This window comes from Helicoverpa zea, chromosome 6 (genome assembly GCF_022581195.2).
Source record: "Helicoverpa zea isolate HzStark_Cry1AcR chromosome 6, ilHelZeax1.1, whole genome shotgun sequence".
In the NCBI taxonomy this organism is placed as follows: domain Eukaryota; kingdom Metazoa; phylum Arthropoda; class Insecta; order Lepidoptera; family Noctuidae; genus Helicoverpa; species Helicoverpa zea.
In genome coordinates, this window is record NC_061457.1 from 9,726,081 (window position 1) to 9,744,946 (window position 18,866).

The 18,866-nt window shown below is 34.8% G+C and overlaps 1 protein-coding gene across 1 annotated transcript in view; it reads left to right on the forward strand.

The window, feature by feature from the left end:
• LOC124631475 (adenosine receptor A2b) overlaps nucleotides 1-18,866 on the forward strand; it is a 72,736-nt gene that overhangs the window by 35,487 nt on the left and 18,383 nt on the right. The window lies entirely within an intron of this gene.

The following is an 18,866-nucleotide window of genomic DNA, read 5'->3' on the forward strand; positions in this document are numbered from 1 at the left end:
AAATAGCTTAGAGTGGTTGTTATGAAAGAGAAGTTGCAAGCTCAGGCTCTCATGTCTTTTGTGCTTAGTCATTGTAATATCCTAACAACATGCGCTTGGTTTAATCTTATCCTGAAACAGTTACAAGGAAAGCAAGCAATGCTTTGGAGTATTTCGACGAAACTGTTTATTACATTGTAGCTGAGATCAAAAGGTATCAACGTTTTGCCCGTGGCTGCACACAATTTCAGTGGTAGCAACTGATCTACCACTATTCCTTCCTTAACTAAAGGTGAATGCTATTCTTGGAGGTTTATACGTATGAAATATTTGAGTCAGTGACAATAAAATTGTTTCGGTAATGTATGTGTTATACAGGCGCTTAACGATAACTGTTGGTTTTATTTCACTTAAGAGTTTCGAACTATATACCTAAGAGTTATTATAGAATTTTAAAGTGTCACGTGTCATTCTTAAATTATACCGATGACTCATTATATTATATTTTGCCTACATATAGAAATATATAGTACTTACCTATTTAAAACACATAGTTTACCCGATAAAGGATTTTACTACATAAAACAACTAGGTAGCAACGAATCAGTCCGGCCAGAGACAACAGTAAACATTTTTATGGTAACACGTGCGGACAGAGTATTTACACTTTGTTGAGCTATTTTGCTATCTGTGGTAAACTCAGAGAGGAATGATATTTATGGCCTAGCCTTATCTGACACTATAAATTGTGGTTTGTGGAGTTAAAACTTAAATAAAGAGATAATTAAAAAAAGCTTTTTTGCTAAAACAACATTATGTAAAGTAGATTATTTGCCTACATTATTGTATAAGGTGCGAGAAATGATTATTTATTGTAAATGCTTATTTTTTTCTCGTTTCTTACTATACTTGTCCGTAGCCCAGCGAAAAGCCCAGTACGTCTTTGTATGTATCGAATTTCTTAACAGATTATATTTTAATTTAATTACATGAGTTCAAAACAAAAGTTTCCCTAAATGAGTCACCTCATCTACACAAGACAATATCATAGACCGTTTGTTGTTCTTCCCGATCTCCTAAACTTTGATCAGGAGTTGGAAGTAAAGTAATGACCCAGTTCTTAAGGGTGTCATTCCGTTAATGGTGAAAACAATGGGGAACGTGACCTGCCTATCGTGGTCTGCAAGTAATGCCAAGCGCGAAATGCTAATTAATTTCCGTCTTTTAGTAACTTTGAATTGAAATTGATGTTCCGGAAATTGTTTATAAGTACCTAGCAGTTCATATTGTGCTTACTTATTTTTTTGATTTAGATAGAGAAATATTTAAGACTTTGGGAGAGGCCTATGCTCAGCACTAGGACAACATAGGCACAAGAAAAAAGTTTCTATATTTAAAATTCAGAGTCTATTTCTGTGGAACTTGGGACCATAGAGGTTAAAGAAAAAAATGCCATCCAATGTTTTATCAGCGTATTTTGTAATGGTTTAAAGTTTTCCTGATTAAGTTTCAAGTCTTTTTTGTTATTTCCTGAAATAGCGCTACACGCTAACACGTGGATAGTTTATATAAATGAAAAACGTGTATGACGAAGTTTGTGGATACGACCTATTCGCTATTCCTTTGGGTAAACAGGCGCCATATTGTATCGCGTTATTAAAGTTCAAGGTTAAATGTTATTAATTGTTGAAAAACCATTACTTACACATGAGTGTCTACTTTTTACTATCAATCATTCAGGGTAATTTATAAAAATGTCGATTTTATCTGTCCAGATGTAGTTTCGTTTACATCAAGAACTTAATTATTGTTCAATAGATTAGTATCATGCATAAGTGACTATGTTAAACTTTGATCAGTTTCATCTAACCAGGTTTCAAAGAACACCTTTTCTATTTAATATCGATTAGAACTAAGTATCTGATAAAATATAAGATTAAACTCAAGCTTAAAAGGCGACCTTGAATATTGTATACCTTGCTGAAAACCTATGTAGATTGCTAACATTATTTTTATATTAAGTGGAATAATATTGAAATTACCTAGTGATAAGTAGTTTCTGTTCAAACAAAAAGGCATTAAACACTTACGATTTGGAGTTTTTCTTGTTTAAATTAACAGATGCACGGAGGATTTGGTAGATCCATTACATGAATTAATTACTGTACCTAAAAGATCCAACATATCTTCATACATATCTGTATCTATAAAGATCTGCTACGTTAGGTACTTGGTCGATTCCACGGCTTAATGAAACTTTCCCCCTTCACAAACACCATTATGTTTGTGCCTAACCATTATTAAGAAAACATTTAAGAAGAAACAAGTAAGTGCACTCTAAAATGCATTTACTTGGTCCTGTCGCAGCGCCTTCATAACAACAGTGATAGTAAACAAACAAACGAAGCTGTAGGTTTTTCATTAGATACTGAAAAAATCGAGCATTTTCCATAGACAAAATCATGAACATACAAACTTTTTTTTGTAAAAATAATCTACGGTGGGCTTTCCATTAATCCATAAAAAGTCAATTTAGACATTTGACATAACAAAAATTCGCATTGAGCTGAATTTAGGATGAACTATTATAAATAAAATATTTAAGTATCGATCCAGGTTGAGCTTCCCAACATATTCGAGGGCAAAGGTCGAGGATTGTTTTCTTTTCAGAAAACGGTAAGTTTTAACAAACATATACCTACAGGGACAAAAATTGTGTACAGTGTACATTATGTTTAGACCTTTGATCATAATGTCCTCTCTTTTGTCTTTTTTAAGCATTTTATTCCTGCAGGGTCCTAAATGAAAAAGCACGAAATTGCATACTTGTGTATTTAAATAGATATAACAATATTAACGTTAGCACATACACGTGTTTTAAAAGGTCAGTAGATTGCGCAAAGCTTTGTTTACATTACCATATGTTTTCGATCCCGTTACCTATGATACACGAATAGGAATGCGTATGGGTTTGCCTACAAATGATCTGATTGCGATATTTTTACGCCAACCGCGTCTTAATAACAGTTAGAGTACCGACACACTGCAGACTTAATAATCGGCCGACAGTTGGCCCGATAGTCAGAAAAAAATATGTTTTGAAGTAAATGGTAAATTCAATTCGTTTTTAGTCGTTATGTTACTGGCCAAGTGCTTGATATGTGCTTACTGCCCTTCTTTTTCTATATTGATTTATGAGTCGGTTCAAACTGTCGTCGGCCGACTAAAAGTTAACTCTTAATTTAAGTAGGACATTTGCACGTTTTAAACCCTTTTTAAAGCTTTTTAGTGTTCGCCGTAATAATATTGGCACATTTAGGTAACATTTTTGTTAGATGTGACGGCAAAGAATTTAGAATGAACCGTTTTTACTCGAGTCACGTTTCCTTTGGAGTAAATATAGGCAATTTTGTGCCTGTAATGACCGTGTATGTGGTTATTTTCTGTTTCACATTTCTTTTCTTTAAATAATGTATAGGACATACAGAAGTCATTTGGGTTTTAATGTAAATAAAGTATACAACCAATAGATAAAATATATTATTACTTTTCTTTAACAAACTTCTCTATGTGACATTATCTCAAAAATCATCATATCCTTTAAAGTGTGTCATGTTTCACACATTATTCCATCCTTCGTTCCGCCTCTACTCTCTCCCAAGTTAATGTTAATTCAAGTATTGTTAAAACGCTTCCCCAATGAAATTATTAAATTTTGTCTTGCCCTCCGTAAGAATATGGACTAAAATTACAGTAATAAAATGTGTATATAGGAATACATAAATTCAAATATAAAAATATTGCACAAATGATCATAAAAAACTTAGAGCGTGTGCAAAATTTCATCCTATTCAAAGACCGGGAAGTGGGTCAAATTAAGATTCAAAGATTTTTTTACATACATAGTTACATGTGAAGCTCATATAAGCGTGTTAAAATTGAAAAACATAACCAATCTATTTTCTATATTGAATACCAATTCTAACATCTGTGACTGTCATACGAGGTTTTATATCAGAAAACTTGTACAGCTGCCAGCATCGAAGTTTGCGCAAGCCTCGCCGGGTTTATTGCTAGTATTGTCCCAACAGTTCCGATATTAAATATTTCATTATATCATGTGTTACTTGTAGACATAAAGCGTACTTATTATATTAAATTCATGATTGTGTGTGCTTAGGCCGCAAAAGATTAGCAATGTTGTCATCATCTTCTTCCTGCGTTTATTCCAATTTATTTGAGGTTTTGCGCAACATGTTTTCTTCAGATTAGCCAATATTTGTTTTTGGGTAAAAAGGTATTTTAAAATCAAACATAATATAAATCTACGGTAGTAAATATAATAGGAGTTCAGCAATCCGTAATACGTACATATTTAAATATTCACGATGTCCCTTAAATTCCGAATGGTCACTCCTGAATTCATCGCTTTTCGTTACATTTCAGAGTCACTTTTATTCATTCCAACAAGTCTAGCTCCAACAACCTCGACAGGCAAATCGAGCATCTCAGCAATCTCATCTACATATTTAATAATGATTTCAGCACTTTCATTACCATTACTACCTACATTGGAGGTCCCACAGTTTAATTTGCGCTTGTGGTCCTCTTAGGGGAGCAGGGTAATGTTACGTTGTTCCGATCAATTACCCTAAACCCCCACTGTTACCCTTTTGGGGTAAACGTACTGATAATTGCAGTACTGTTGCTGACTGAGCTTGTTTCTTAAAGGTTTTGGGTCTGATTGTTTCTGTTCATTTGGTAAAAGGTCAAGTACCTGATATTGTTTATTTTGCCCAATAAGTCTTTGGTTGGTTTGGCGAAAATTCACCGACAGCATAAACGTAAGATTTTCTTAAAGCTACTGTTGATTTAGAAAATTTCTGATAAACAGTTCTTTTAAGAAAAAGGTTTGTCGGTGAATTTGGGCCTTACTGCGTCTAGAATTCATAAAAAATATAGTAATACTATTTAAAACTCGTTCAAAATAAGTTATAGTTGTTTTATAGTCCTCAAAAAAGGACTCATAATTTTCCTTTTATTGAAATTGTCTCTTTTCAGTAACTTACATGAAACTAGACTAAAGCACTCTAGCAAAGCGTACTTTTCTTATTGTAAAAATAGTAAGTAAGTCTTCATTCCTCGTCCTTGCACCGACAGCACTTTAGACTGGATGTAAGCCATCTGAATTCCATGACAGATGACGGTCTACTACTCTATATTTATCTTTACTTTGCTCGAATAGGCAAATCAATCACCACATACGTCAGACAGAAATTGTAACGTTTTGTTAGAGAAATAATTTCCATATCAAGGTTAAAAAACACAAAGAACATAATATATTATTTGCTTTGTATAAAGTCCAGCTGTGTTCTTATAGTTTCATCCGGATCCTGGTGGACAATATATAAACTTCGTTATTCGTTACTCTAGTTACCCGACAGTGACAGATTTTTTTAAATCTGTTCATTAGTTTCGGAGCCTTTAGGGTACAAACAAACAAAAATATGTTTTCTCTTTATTTTATTTATGAGCAAAGATAACTTTGTTACTCCAGTAGTAATAACCATAAGTGTCGCTATCTTAGATTTTATATCTTCTATGGCCCAAATTAACGTCGTTGACGTAGGAGTAATAAGTCTGAAATATGAAATACGTTAAGCCTTAATGAATATTCGTAGTACTAATGGTTACGATATTTTCGTAGCAACTCGATACGGTAATTCGTAGCGCTACGAATTGTAGCCAACCTTGATTTATTACAATTTTCAAGGCAGTATTATTGCTTGGATAAGTTATTTTTATATAAAATAATGATAGGAAAAGACTGAAAGCTGACCTCAACATCATCTGATGTTGCCTAGCTTTTTCCCAAATATGTTGGGGTTGCAGCTGTGTACCATTGTTTTACAAGCAGTAACTGCCTATCTAACCTCTTCAACCCGGGCAACCCAAAACCCCTTGATAAGGGTACTTACATAAAGAAACAGGGTGCCGGTACAGACAAACCTGTACGGGTAGGTACCGAGTAAAGAAACAGGTTGTAACTTATCTGTTTCTTTATAAGTGAGTCAATAGGATTGTATTGAAATATTATACCTAGGTTTGTCTGCACCGGCAACCTGTTTCTTTATGTAAGCACCCTAAGACTGGTTGTCAGACTATCTGGCTTCTGACTACCCGTAATGATTGCCAAAGATGTTCTAATGACGTACACTGACTGACCCTAACATATGTAGTTGCGTTAAGGTTTAGTTCAATAGTTTGTAGTAGTAAAACATTTTGATCAAGAACAATGTATTTTACATCCATTATTCATTGTTCAGTTCTATTTGCTGGTTCAGATATGTCGATACAAAGTTCGAATAGGTCACGATTTTGTTGTTTCATTGTATCTGCTACAACATTAATGGATTTATTCGATTTATCGGTAGCAATTTCATCTTGCATAGCGGCATTTTGTTCACCGAATTGTTAATTCCAAGTTAAAAACTTTTTACTCACAAATTATTTTATAACAGTTTTTTTAACAAATCCAATTGTTTTAATCCACTATTAAAATTGTGGTTCCTAAACAAACACCCTTACCATTATCAATATGAATATTCATAAGCCATTACTATCACAGTTTATGTTATTTGAATAAGTCTGTAGGCGCCGTATCTCTAACGATCAAAACAAATGGAATTGTCACTCTGACCCAATTTCCCTACAAATAGTGTAATTGGTGTCTGAAGTCTTATAAACTTAGGCAATTGACGCGAGCCCTGTTTACTGTGAAACTCTCACATTTTAAATGTAGCAATATATGAAATATTTGCTTTACCCTACGAAGGTGGACAGTGGATGCTCAAAATGTGCACTGATTTTAAAAAGCTTTAAAATTCACTGTAGCTTAAGAGTTGGTTTGTATGTTTGCTTGAGCGCCTTAGTCACAGGGACTTCTGATTTGAAAAATGCTTTCAGGGTCTGTTAGCACATTTATCGAGAAGTATATTTATTCGGTTGGATGGAGTAGTTCCCACGGAATGCTAGTGAAACTGCTGGTTTCAGCTACTCAATTGAATACACTATTCAATGGTCCATTCATAAAACGAATATGATCAGAAAATATCTATCTACCTATTTTATCAGACCCAAACATTGATCAAAAGCTTTCAACCACTTACCTTTTATCTATACTATGGATTCTATAGGAATCGAAAAGTGCTTATTTCAGGAACTTACCTATCATTAAAAGCAGTTTGTCACATATACCAGCTATTTACGAGTATATCTGAGGGTATCTGAGGAAAGGTGAACGTCACCAATCGCCCTTTTAATCCAAAGTTTTATGACTTTTACTTGGAACTCCTAAGTTAAACTTATATGACGTTGATCTAAAGTTATTTGACGTTGCTGAAAATAGACTTCGTTTATTTTTATATTACTTTGCAGAAAAATCCAAGACATTCTGTCTGTTATTTGACGCAATGATATTAAAAAGTCTTATTTTTGTGTTATAAATAATACGGGCGTATTAAGGCATTGTTTTTGACGTCATTGGCAAAGAATTTCGTGAACTGGTAATGGACAGACTGCTAGTGAATTAACAGTATGGAAAGAAAAATTCTATAATTCATATGTTTACCGTGGAGTTAAATTCTATGAGAAAAACAAATAAAATGAATAAAGGAATGCTGAAACTATTTAGAGCACTTAACTTGTTGACATTTCCCGTGACCCAAAGGCAGGCTTTTACTTCGACCAGTGATTATTGTCATCTAACGTGGCAATGCTGCCAGCCTTTTGGCTACACGACCGGGTAACAGCTATGAGGACCAATTTTTGGACGCCATTTTTTAGTCTTCAGTTTTGACTGTTGTATTTAGTGGTGTGTGGAGTGTGGATTTAGTTTTATTTATTGTACCTTTTGTCGACAACTTTTGCTATAACAATTATTGCTTAGATTTTTTCAGAAGTAATGAAAGTGTGAGATAACAATAATATTTCCAAAAAACATAGAAGGATTATTACCTGCTTCTTGCTTGTGGTAATGCAAAAGTCGTGTATTGAAATACCTAAGCGAAGGTACCTTCATGTTTTATTAGCTTTGTAAGCTGTTTCAGGGTCAAATGGATTTAAGCAGAATTTAGTACAGAGGTCATATGTATCCGGGATTAACACGTAGTGGACGTTACACATCGTAAACCAAGTTGTAATTCATGTAGACACGTTAGGTCGCGGGAATAGGTGGCTGAAATTAACCTTTACCTTAATTTTTACAACTAACTACATGTCTGGCAAAACCATGTAATAGTCTATTTAGCTTACTTAATAAGTTTATTTAGGGGCTTTTTTCAAAATACAGCAGGCATTGGAAACTGAAACACGCGTTTAGACGGATTTGCAGGTATACCCAGCAAGGCTCAGCCGGCAGTGTTGTAATGTAAAGCTCAATACCTGTCCACTTTTAATGAAAAGTTTCTCTTTTTAATGTAGGAACATCAATCGATTAATTAGATAAGTCATACGACAAACACTTAAAGATCACTTACGCCTTCCACAAAATAATTTAAATAAGTAGACACCAATAAATAATTTCAGGAACACCACAGAATACAAATATTCACCACCATCGGTACAATGTCGCATAGCAGACCCTTAGATGGTAGCAATAAATAACTAGGCTGTGACAGCTTCCCTTATTGCCCTTATCTTGTCCAACAGATATTGCGCCTTCTTGTTTTTTTAGTGAATCGTGGAGTCAAGTGCGATCCTTTATCGTAGTTTATTTTACGGAAGAAGTTGTTTATTAGGTTCTGGTTTTAGCTATACTTAGTTGTTTTATTCCATGAAAGCGGGTGAAGGGTGCTTGAGTGAGTAAATGAAGATGCTTATTGCCTTTAATTATACGTACGCGTAATATCAGAAACGCAGTACTGATGAGCAGTTTCACGTGGTATTACACACAAGAACGGCTCACCCGCTTAGTGAAACAAAACATCGTGTCGTGAATGAACATCTTGCACGAGTTTATTGAAATTTATTACTTTTTATATTGATGTGTCACACAGAACCAGGTTAAGTTCGAATAAACGTTCTGATTCTTATGTATTTCTGTTTATTTATCATGTTCCGGTAGCTTAGCAGATAGGTTCTTTTTAAGTTGCGTTTTTAAGTCTCAAAATAATGTAAAAAATGTTTGACACAGTTTCTACCAAAAGCTAAAGTTAATTAAGATTTTTAACTAACTACTTAAATCGAATGCTTTCTTTTCATTTTCCTCGTTATATCCTCATCTCGGTCAACTGTGTGCTAATTTAGATTACGAAGTCACCTAATATTCTCTGTGAAACTTTATCTCTCGTCAATTTTTACGAATTCCCTGACCTTTCCACCCGCGTTTGATCGCAGAGGTCAAACAAATCACAATGTACTGCGTCTTTGCCGTATGCTTCTCATAATTTTTTCTTAGACCCTAAGAGAACGTAAAGTAGTGATTTCTATTACTCCTTTGGGTCACACTACTTAGAATCTGCTCACGTAGATGCCGAATTTATGTTGAAATCTTCAGTTGATTTGGACTTACGTTTAGGGCGAATTTTATTCATGATGTCTGAGGTACCTATTTTTATACCACATCTATGTTCTGTAAAGGCCATTTTACTAAATCCTATACCTAAGCAACCTTTAAATAATGAGTTGAAAAAATACCTCGTTTGTTAATGTAAATACATTATGTAAAACAGTTCTAATTTTACAAACAACAAGCAGAAATATAAACCAAAAAGATAATGGCGTAATTATAATGGGCTTGTTTCTGTGAATCCGGTGTGTTACTAATTTTAAGGAAAATCCACTTCACAGCTTTAATTTGACTTGAAACATTTCTCTGTTGAGTTTAATTGTATCTACCAACGCATTCGCAGCTGAACAAAAGATAGGAGATAATTTCTAAGATGACTGGACTAAATGATTCCATTTGGAAAAAGACTTGTGTCTTCTAGATATATTCATAAAAGGTTTGAAAAGTTATGTAGACGAATTCGCGAGTGTAGCCATTATAAGATGTTCCTTGTGTTTTATTCATAGGTTAAGACGCGCAAGCGGGTCCAAAAAAAAAACATCATAAAAATAATCATATCAAAATTGTGTTTCATGTAACTAATGTTAGTATTTCTTCTTTTAGTCATAACTATTTGAATATAGCACATTGGTTGTCAGGCACACATGGTTTACAAGGCTATCTAGCTATGCTATCTATTACCTTGGTTTGACAGTGAGTGACGTGAAGTTTAATCAGTCGGCGGGTTAACCCCGACCACGGGAGGGTAACATTAATTACAAATTGAGAGAAGGAATTACTAGTAACCTCTGTGAAATGACTTAGGAAATAGTTGCGGAATTGCTATAGCAAAGATTTGTTCGAGAGAGTTGCTATGAGAATTAACGTAGGCACTTCACTTGGTTCTCGAAGTATTGACTAAACTATCAAAATTCTTGATTGATAGAGTGAACTGCGGATGCTGTATTTATATTTATTTATTTGTTTGTATTGTACCTCGACTGTACCTAAAAAGAAGTAAGCAATATTTTAAAATCTGTAATTATGACTTTATTATTTACTACGAACTCTAGACACTCAGTTTACGAAATCATAAGCCATAAGGGTTTCTGCCATAATTTTGAAATTTGATGCTTTCTACAGCTTCTATTTTTAGGATACTACTACCTACTACAGGCTCAAGGTAACGCCTGTTGTCCAAACGTTACAAATCTATTTATCAAGCAAAGCAACTAACTTGTCATAGATTAGGATCGCGACATTTGCGACTGAAAGTGTTTTCAAATGGCTACAAACAACTAATGCTTTTTTAATGACTACTACTAAGTCAATAAGTAGTGTTTTGAAGCACGTTTTTGGGCTCCAAGTTTATACAAGGTTCGAGGTTAAGAGCTTTTCTTATCAACACACTATGTAATATTTACTACGCATATTAGGATAAGCTGTTTCACCATGGTTTCGCAATTACTGTACGTGCCCGGAGAAAATATAGCCTTTGATAATATAGATTGCCAACTAAGACTTTTTCAAATCAGTTCATCAGTTTTGGTGCCTTTAGGGTACAAAGAAAAAAAATGTTTTTTCTTTATTATATTAGGATTGATTCCTTCAACTGAAGATGAAAGAAAATTACTCAGAAAATTTTGAGTTCAATGGAGGATGGACTCTGTCATTAAGGGTACAAAATCGTCCCTTAAGAAACTATTTCGTAGATTTTTTTTTGATATATATCGGGTGTGTCGTTCATAATCACATTAAATGAAAAAAGAAAAATGATAAAAGAAAAATACGTAAAAATAAAAAAATGATTTTTTCAAACAAAGTAAATGGAATAAAAATGTGCAAAAATTAGAACACCATATAAAAGTCAGTCATTACAAACAACTGAAATTCTCCCTTGAAAACTGACAGCTGTCAACTGATCAAAACATACGATACTCCTAACTTTATCTCTGCTTTACACATGATGTTGTAAATTATAAAAACGAAAAATGACTCCTGTGGTCAAACCACTGAATGGATTAGGTTATTTTCTTTACAATTCGCCATAGAATAGCATAAAGTATATGCGATACGATTTAATGTGATTGTGAACGACACACCCGATATATCGGGTGTGTCGTTCACAATCACATTAAATGAAATGCGTTAATATACTGGTTAATATATGTCGATTAACACAAAGATAAAATAAAAATACGTAAAAATAAAAAAATGATTTTTTCAAACAAAGTTAATGGAATTAAAATGTGCAAAAATTAGAACACCATATAAAAGTCAGTCATTTGGTCATTACAAACAACTGAAATTCTCCCTTAAAAACTGACAGCTGTCAACTGATCAAAACATACGTAACTCCTAACTTTATCTCTGCTTACACATGATGTTGTTAATTATAAAAACGAAAAATGACTCCTGTGGTTAAACCACTGAATGGATTAGGCTATAGAATATCATAAAGTATATGCGATATGATTTAATGTGATTGTGAACGACACACCCGATATATCCAACCAAAACCAGTTCAAATTCAATATCATATGATCTACCAGTTACCTAGAACGGTAACAATGAGAAATGCAATGTTTGTGTTGCCAGTGGCACAAGCAATCTGTGATTGTTTGAACTACGTCAGTACACACACTACCCCTACACGTGACGCGGAAACGGAAATAAATGTAGATCACGTCTTTACTCATAGTTAATCTTGTCAGAAAGCTTAAGGAAACCATTTTAGATTTTTCTAGACCATTCTAGATTCACGAGGATTTTGAATTGGATTTGGGTAAGTTAGCTGCTAATGACTGGCTGTCTTAAAGGATCTATCACATTGATGAAGATCGTTGAAATGTAGACAGTTGGGATTTAGGTATAGGAAATCCTTTTGAAAGGTTCTATGTAATAGAATTGTTAGGTATTATTAGGTAAGGTGGTCTGTGATGTAGCAGATTTAACTCTAGGAAGATGCTTTATCCTTATCAATCTATGTACCGCGTATACTGATGTACTTACGACTTTTTATCGACTAAGCTGCACATTTGTTCCCTACAGTGTATGGGGGCAATAGAGTGTAACACAAACAACCTTTAGACTTTGAGCGGCTTTGTGAAATTTTATAAAATTCAAAAGAACACACTAAAACTTGCTTTCAGTTGTATGTACTTGTAATTTAGATTACCTGGGCTTTTAAGTATTCAGTTATTTCCTCTTATGTTACGTGAGTATCTAATTGTGAGTAGGAAGAGAACGGGAATTCGGGAAATGAGCCTAATCAATTAGAATAGGTAGGGGGAGTGAGTACATAAAACATTTTTTTTGTTGCTTCATGTAAGTGTGCGTTGTGGAACCCAAATTCAGGTTACATATAGGATATAAGTATTTTTTGTTTCTAGCAGTAAAATATTACCGCAAAAACTGGCATAATGGCATCGTTTTTACAAACGCCTGAATTACTTTTCACGAACATTCCATATCATTTATTTTTACATCACGTGTCTATAATGTGTTCAAATAAGCCGAGCGACATACAAATTGGTGTAATATATTTTATAGCGGACAATGAAGGCGATTAGCATCACCATGACCTTTTGAGTTTAATCCATTAATTCATAGCATATGAGAAGTGTACTACATTATCTATGAACATATACAAGGGTGTTTTATTATCTGACGATATCCGCCATGTCAGTTTTATCTGAAAGCGAATAATTTTTTTGAATAAGAAAGATTAATGATCGCGTGGAACATGAATCCACTGTTTAATTATTTGTTTCAATTTTGTCGGTGAAAATTGTGTTCGGGTAGATGAATGTCTATTATTTGCTTTGTGTTATTATAAAAAATAGGAGTAGGTACGATAGGCGTATTTTTTTTTGAGAAAAAAAATGTTTGAAATCCGTGAGAAACATCGAAATGAACATAAAACTCCGTTTAATGAGAGAAAAACAAACAACATTTTCTGATTGGATCCTGGCATTACTTATTTGAAGAAAAAAAAAACTTTTTAAGAAGAAATTCGAGTAAATCCCCGTGTTCTACGATTGTTAGCTAGCGACCAAACTTTAATGTTTCCGTTGATTTTCTTCACGGCCCGGAATGAGTATATAAAAAGGCTCTTTCTTATTATGTACGTACTTAGACTACTAACAAGAAAAGTTTCGCAAAGATTGAAGATACCTACGCTTAGATAACGAAACTGCAGCAATTATAAAACTATCAACTTACGGCATAAAGTTCGTTGTAAACTAATCGCTTCTCGGTGTCTTTTCCGAGTTTTACTGTTTGCCATAATGTGCTAGTTTTCAGCTTATTTCCTTTCACTTTACTTTCATTCACTTTAATTTATTTGAACAATAACATTATACAAAGCTGACTTTTTCAAAAACAGTATAAAATGAATGATTAATATATAATATATGAATGATAAAATGATTTCCCAAGGATTCTATAAAAGAAGAAGAAGAAATCTTTCCTCTTTGACAAAACGCACACATCCAAATCGTTTAGCTACTTATTGCCATGAACACATTGTAGGTACTGATAATAAGGTACACCTCATTCTATTCCAGGAACGTGGCGCAAATGATACTTTATAGACATAAATTACATGGTATCTGACATAAGATTGTCGGTTGGCAGTGTCCTCGGCTGCTGATTAATTGCTGGCCGTCTCCAGCAGAGGCTTGGGGCCCCCTGATGCGATGCCAACAGAACTAATTATATGAATTGTGGCTTAGTAATCTATATTTTGGATTGCATGTTTGTTTTAGGACTTCTGTAGAATGTTTAGGCTTGATTCAAGTTTGGTTCATATCTTTCAAGGTTTATATATTTTTTTCAGGCTAACAGACATTTACGGTGTGTTGCACTATTTAACTGTACCGATAACCGAATTGTTTAGTTGTCAAATCGTCGATTTGATGTCATCCTTATGGCAAACGGTTAACGGCTGGTTATAGTTTAGTTATATTTAAATGGTGCAACTCAGTAGTTAATTCAGATGAATTACTTAACTAAAACTATTTGGAGGATAAAAATTCAAATAATTATGATCAATTGGACTGATCCATCCGACTGTTCTGACGATGCAATTGAAAATGCATGTTATGTAACATAGACACTACGTATTACATAGGTACGTACATATGTTACATACAATGGCGATTAGACTGCAAAACGTCCAACTAGTATCAGCAGAAGCTAGGTGTGTATTTAATACTTTCAAATTGAAAGCCGCATTCGTTCAATCAACGTCACTTGTTTTGCGTTTCAACCATGTTTCAACCTACACTGGTGTTCCCTTAACAAGAAGGTTTTATTACATTTTTATTGTAGACAGACCTTTTTTCTGACAAGGAGATTTTTGATAGATTGTTGTTGTCTATGATTGTTTCTGTTTTCGGGTGATATTCAAAAAACGTGGCAGTATCATGAATTTAGCATTTGTTTAATTCTTTATGAAACTTTTTGGAACTTTAAACGGAATAGCAATGGTGATTTTGACACAATGTTGCTTTTATATTATTTACAGGCAATACCAACGTTTTCTGTATTACCTGACATCCTTTTTGAAGCTTACTTGAAGTTGTACTTGTATCATGTGGAATTATTTACATAAATTAAAAAAAAAAAAACATTTTATTTCATCATAAACAAAGAAATCATGTTTAAATTAAATTAATCATTATCAATTTAAGAGTGAACATTGTTGGTCAATTTATTGGCTTAAAAGAGGTTTACAAATTGAGTCTAATAGATTCCTAATTCTTCAAATAGAACCCAAAAGACCTTATTTTCGTTGAATACTTTTGGAAATATTAACGAACTCTGTAATCTGTCTGCGCCGCGGTTTTGGGCAAAGGTTAGGTCAGTCGGGTTAACAAATTGATAACTCCGTACAAAGTTAGATAGTTGTTAGTGTAAAGCTTATAATCTAAAACGTGATTATTTTGGAACGTGAGGACGCTTCGAATTATTATCAAAATATTTGGGAGCACTGAGATTAATATGGTTTGAAACACGTGTTTAAGTTTTTTAGCACATTGATTGCGTAATATGTATTTCTATTTGCTTGCAATATAAAAAAAAAAAAAGTCGTGGTGGCCTAGTGGGTAAAGGACCAATCTCTCAAGTATGAGGGCGCGGGTTCGATCCCAGGTCAGGCAAGTACCAATGCAACTTTTCTAAGTCTGTATGTACTTTCTAAGTATATCTTAGACACCATTGGCTGTGTTTCGGATGGCACGTTAAACTGTAGGTCCCGGCTGTCATTGAACATCCTTGGCAGTCGTTACGGGTAGTCAGAAGCCAGTAAGTCTGACACCAGTCTAACCAAGGGGTATCGGGTTGCCCGGGTAACTGGGTTGAGGAGGTCAGATAGGCAGTCGCTTCTTGTAAAGCACTGGTACTCAGCTGAATCCGGTTAGACTGGAAGCCGACCCCAACATGATTGGGAAAAAGGCTCGGAGGATGATGCAATATAAAAAAAAAAAACTGTCAACCAAACAACAATATAATTAAGTTTAGTTTAAGATTTGTATCAATTTTTGTTTTGGTACTATTGTCTCTTTCTTCGGATACCGTGTTCGATTTCTGAGCCGGTTCACAAATTCCCATCTCAGTTAGTATTTATATTCCCTTTTTTTTTCCAGCAATCTCAGATTACTCGTTTTTCATCTGGAATCTTTAACATCTCAAGTACCGAATTAATTGTATGAAAATTATTGTTCAAAACTTAAGTAAATAAGTAATGCCTGCCTGCATAATACATACCTATTGCTAATCTAACTTAGAACTCTCGATGTTTGTAATCGTGACCTAATCTGACGGAGCCAAAGGTCGGTTCGCGAAACATTACAATATTTCTTACGAAAGCCACAATGAGAATAACTTGACAAAACTTCCTTGTAACGTATATCAAGTTTAAATATATATTTTTCTGAGTTATATTATGATTCATAGCATATCTTAAGGATAAGCAACGCTTGGCTCGATCGGTCCGTGGACTGGTGACCAATTTGTCATGAAAAGTTCTTCCGCTTTTCGGAAGGCACGATAAACTGGTGAGTCCCGGCTGTCATTTGAACATCTTTGGTAGTCGTTACGGGTAGTCGGAAGCCAGAAAGTCTGACAACCAGTCTTACCAAAGAATATCGGTTATCCAGATAACTGGGTTGTGGAGGTCACCATGTAAAATCACTGGCAAGTACTCAGCTGCATTCGGATAGACTGGTAGCCGACTCCAACATAGTTGGGAAAAAGCTAGGTAGATGATGAGTAACGAGAACCAATTACTGTTATCTCCAAACAAGAATAAGTAAATACTTGATCTGTTATTTACTTTCCTATAAATATAAGTATCGACAAATATTGATGATATATACGTGCTTCAAGAGAATATGAACCGATTATTTTGTTTGGGTTCTGTGGCTAAAATCTATTGGTATAAGGCGATGTTGGAAATTACGTGATAAATCTTAATTAATAGCGGGTTTGTTCTGTCATTAGTTGGGGATTGATAATGACAATATCACAGTTTTACGTTACGCCTCTTTTCTAAGAAGCGGTTAGGGGTCGTTCGTCGTTTCGCCCCACAAGCGATTGGCACCGCGGTGCCAATCGACGAAGTACAATTTTTGAATGGGTCGATTCGCCCCGCGGTGCCAATCGACGAACTACACATTTGGAATGGGTCGATTCGCCCCACAATATGAAACAGTTCTTTTTTTGAAATTGTGATTGTAGTCAGAGGAGATAAGCAGTTTTTATTATAACATTTTCCGTGTAGTATCATTACCTACTGAAGTTTTATCCATACTTCAAAACCGAAAAAAATGCATTTTTGTATCTGAGTTTCATCTTACGATGTACCAGGACAGCATAAAATACTTGAAGTAAATATAAAAAAATACTTGATAAAAATATTCTGAATAACTAGCTTAAGAGGGCTTAAGCTAGTTATTCAGAATATTTTCGAAGTTAGCATAAGCACCCATTAGGACTTAATTTCATGAAATCTGGTAGTTGTGAAATTTTTCACAGCTCAAAATTCTCAGGAGGCAAAAAGACTTAGATCTTTTTCATAATTTTCATACAAACACTATGTTTTTGCTGGGATGAAGAAGAGGAGCAACAAACTCCCCAGCAACACATGTCCGTCTGTAGGTTAGAAGAACCTTTCAACAATTGATTATATATACATTTGTGTGCAATATGTATTACATTATACAATATGCAGCCTCTACATACCTTAACTAACTCAAGCGTAATGAATTTAATGAAAAGAAAAATAGCCTCCAATTATTTATAATAGAATATAACGGAGTGCCCACCTACATGTGCTATAATGTACAACATGGATGAAACGAATATAGTAAATTAGACCACTCAGCCAGGAACGTAAAAATATATATATATATAAATGAGTTTACATAATTACTACTTATATTGTCAGTAAGACGACCAGGCACCACAAGCAGCACCTGTTCACGAGCTTAACGCGAGGATCAGCCATCGCCCCCCTCGCACATTTTTGAGGAAGGGAGGCAACCCGACCGCCGACGCTACCACAAGCAGTGCCGTTTAAGGGAGCAAGACGTACTCACTGCTACACAACTCAATATCAAAATCAATTATTGTCAGATCTCGCTAAGTAGTGGTCCTTATTAACTATACCTAATTTTTTTTTTTTTTTTTTAATTAGCCTATGCTGTCCCACTGCTGGGCAAAGGCCTCCCCCAAAGCCTTCCACTTTTCTCTATCCATCGCTGCTTGAGGCCAGTCCGAGAGGAAGCTGTCCAAGTCTTCCCTCCAGCGTTTCCTTGGTCTCCCTCTCGGTCGCCTTCCATCCTCCGGGATCCACTTTGTGGTGATATTGGCCCACTTGTCCGGGTGCATTCGACAGATGTGACCCGCCCAATCCCACTTCAACTTTGCAGACTTATTGCCCACATCAACTATGCCCGTCTTGGACCGGATCATGGTGTTGCGTATCCGGTCGCTAAGCCGTATGCTGAGCAGGCTACGCTCCATGCTTCTTTGGCATACTTTTAGCCTGGACTTCTGAGATTCGGTTAAAGACCAAGTCTGAGCGCCGTAGGTTAGGATGGGCAGAATACACATGTCGACTAGTTTTCGCTAGTCGACATGTATACTATGTATGTATGTATGTATGTATGTATGTGTAACTATAATATATTCAAGGCAAAAGAATTTATTAAAATACAGTGCATGTATCACGTCAGTAATCAACGACCACTATATTTGAAGCGGGTGGAACAGCTAATTAGTCAGAATATTTTCGAAGTTCGCATAAATTACTTTCTCTAATGTTCGGGTTGTC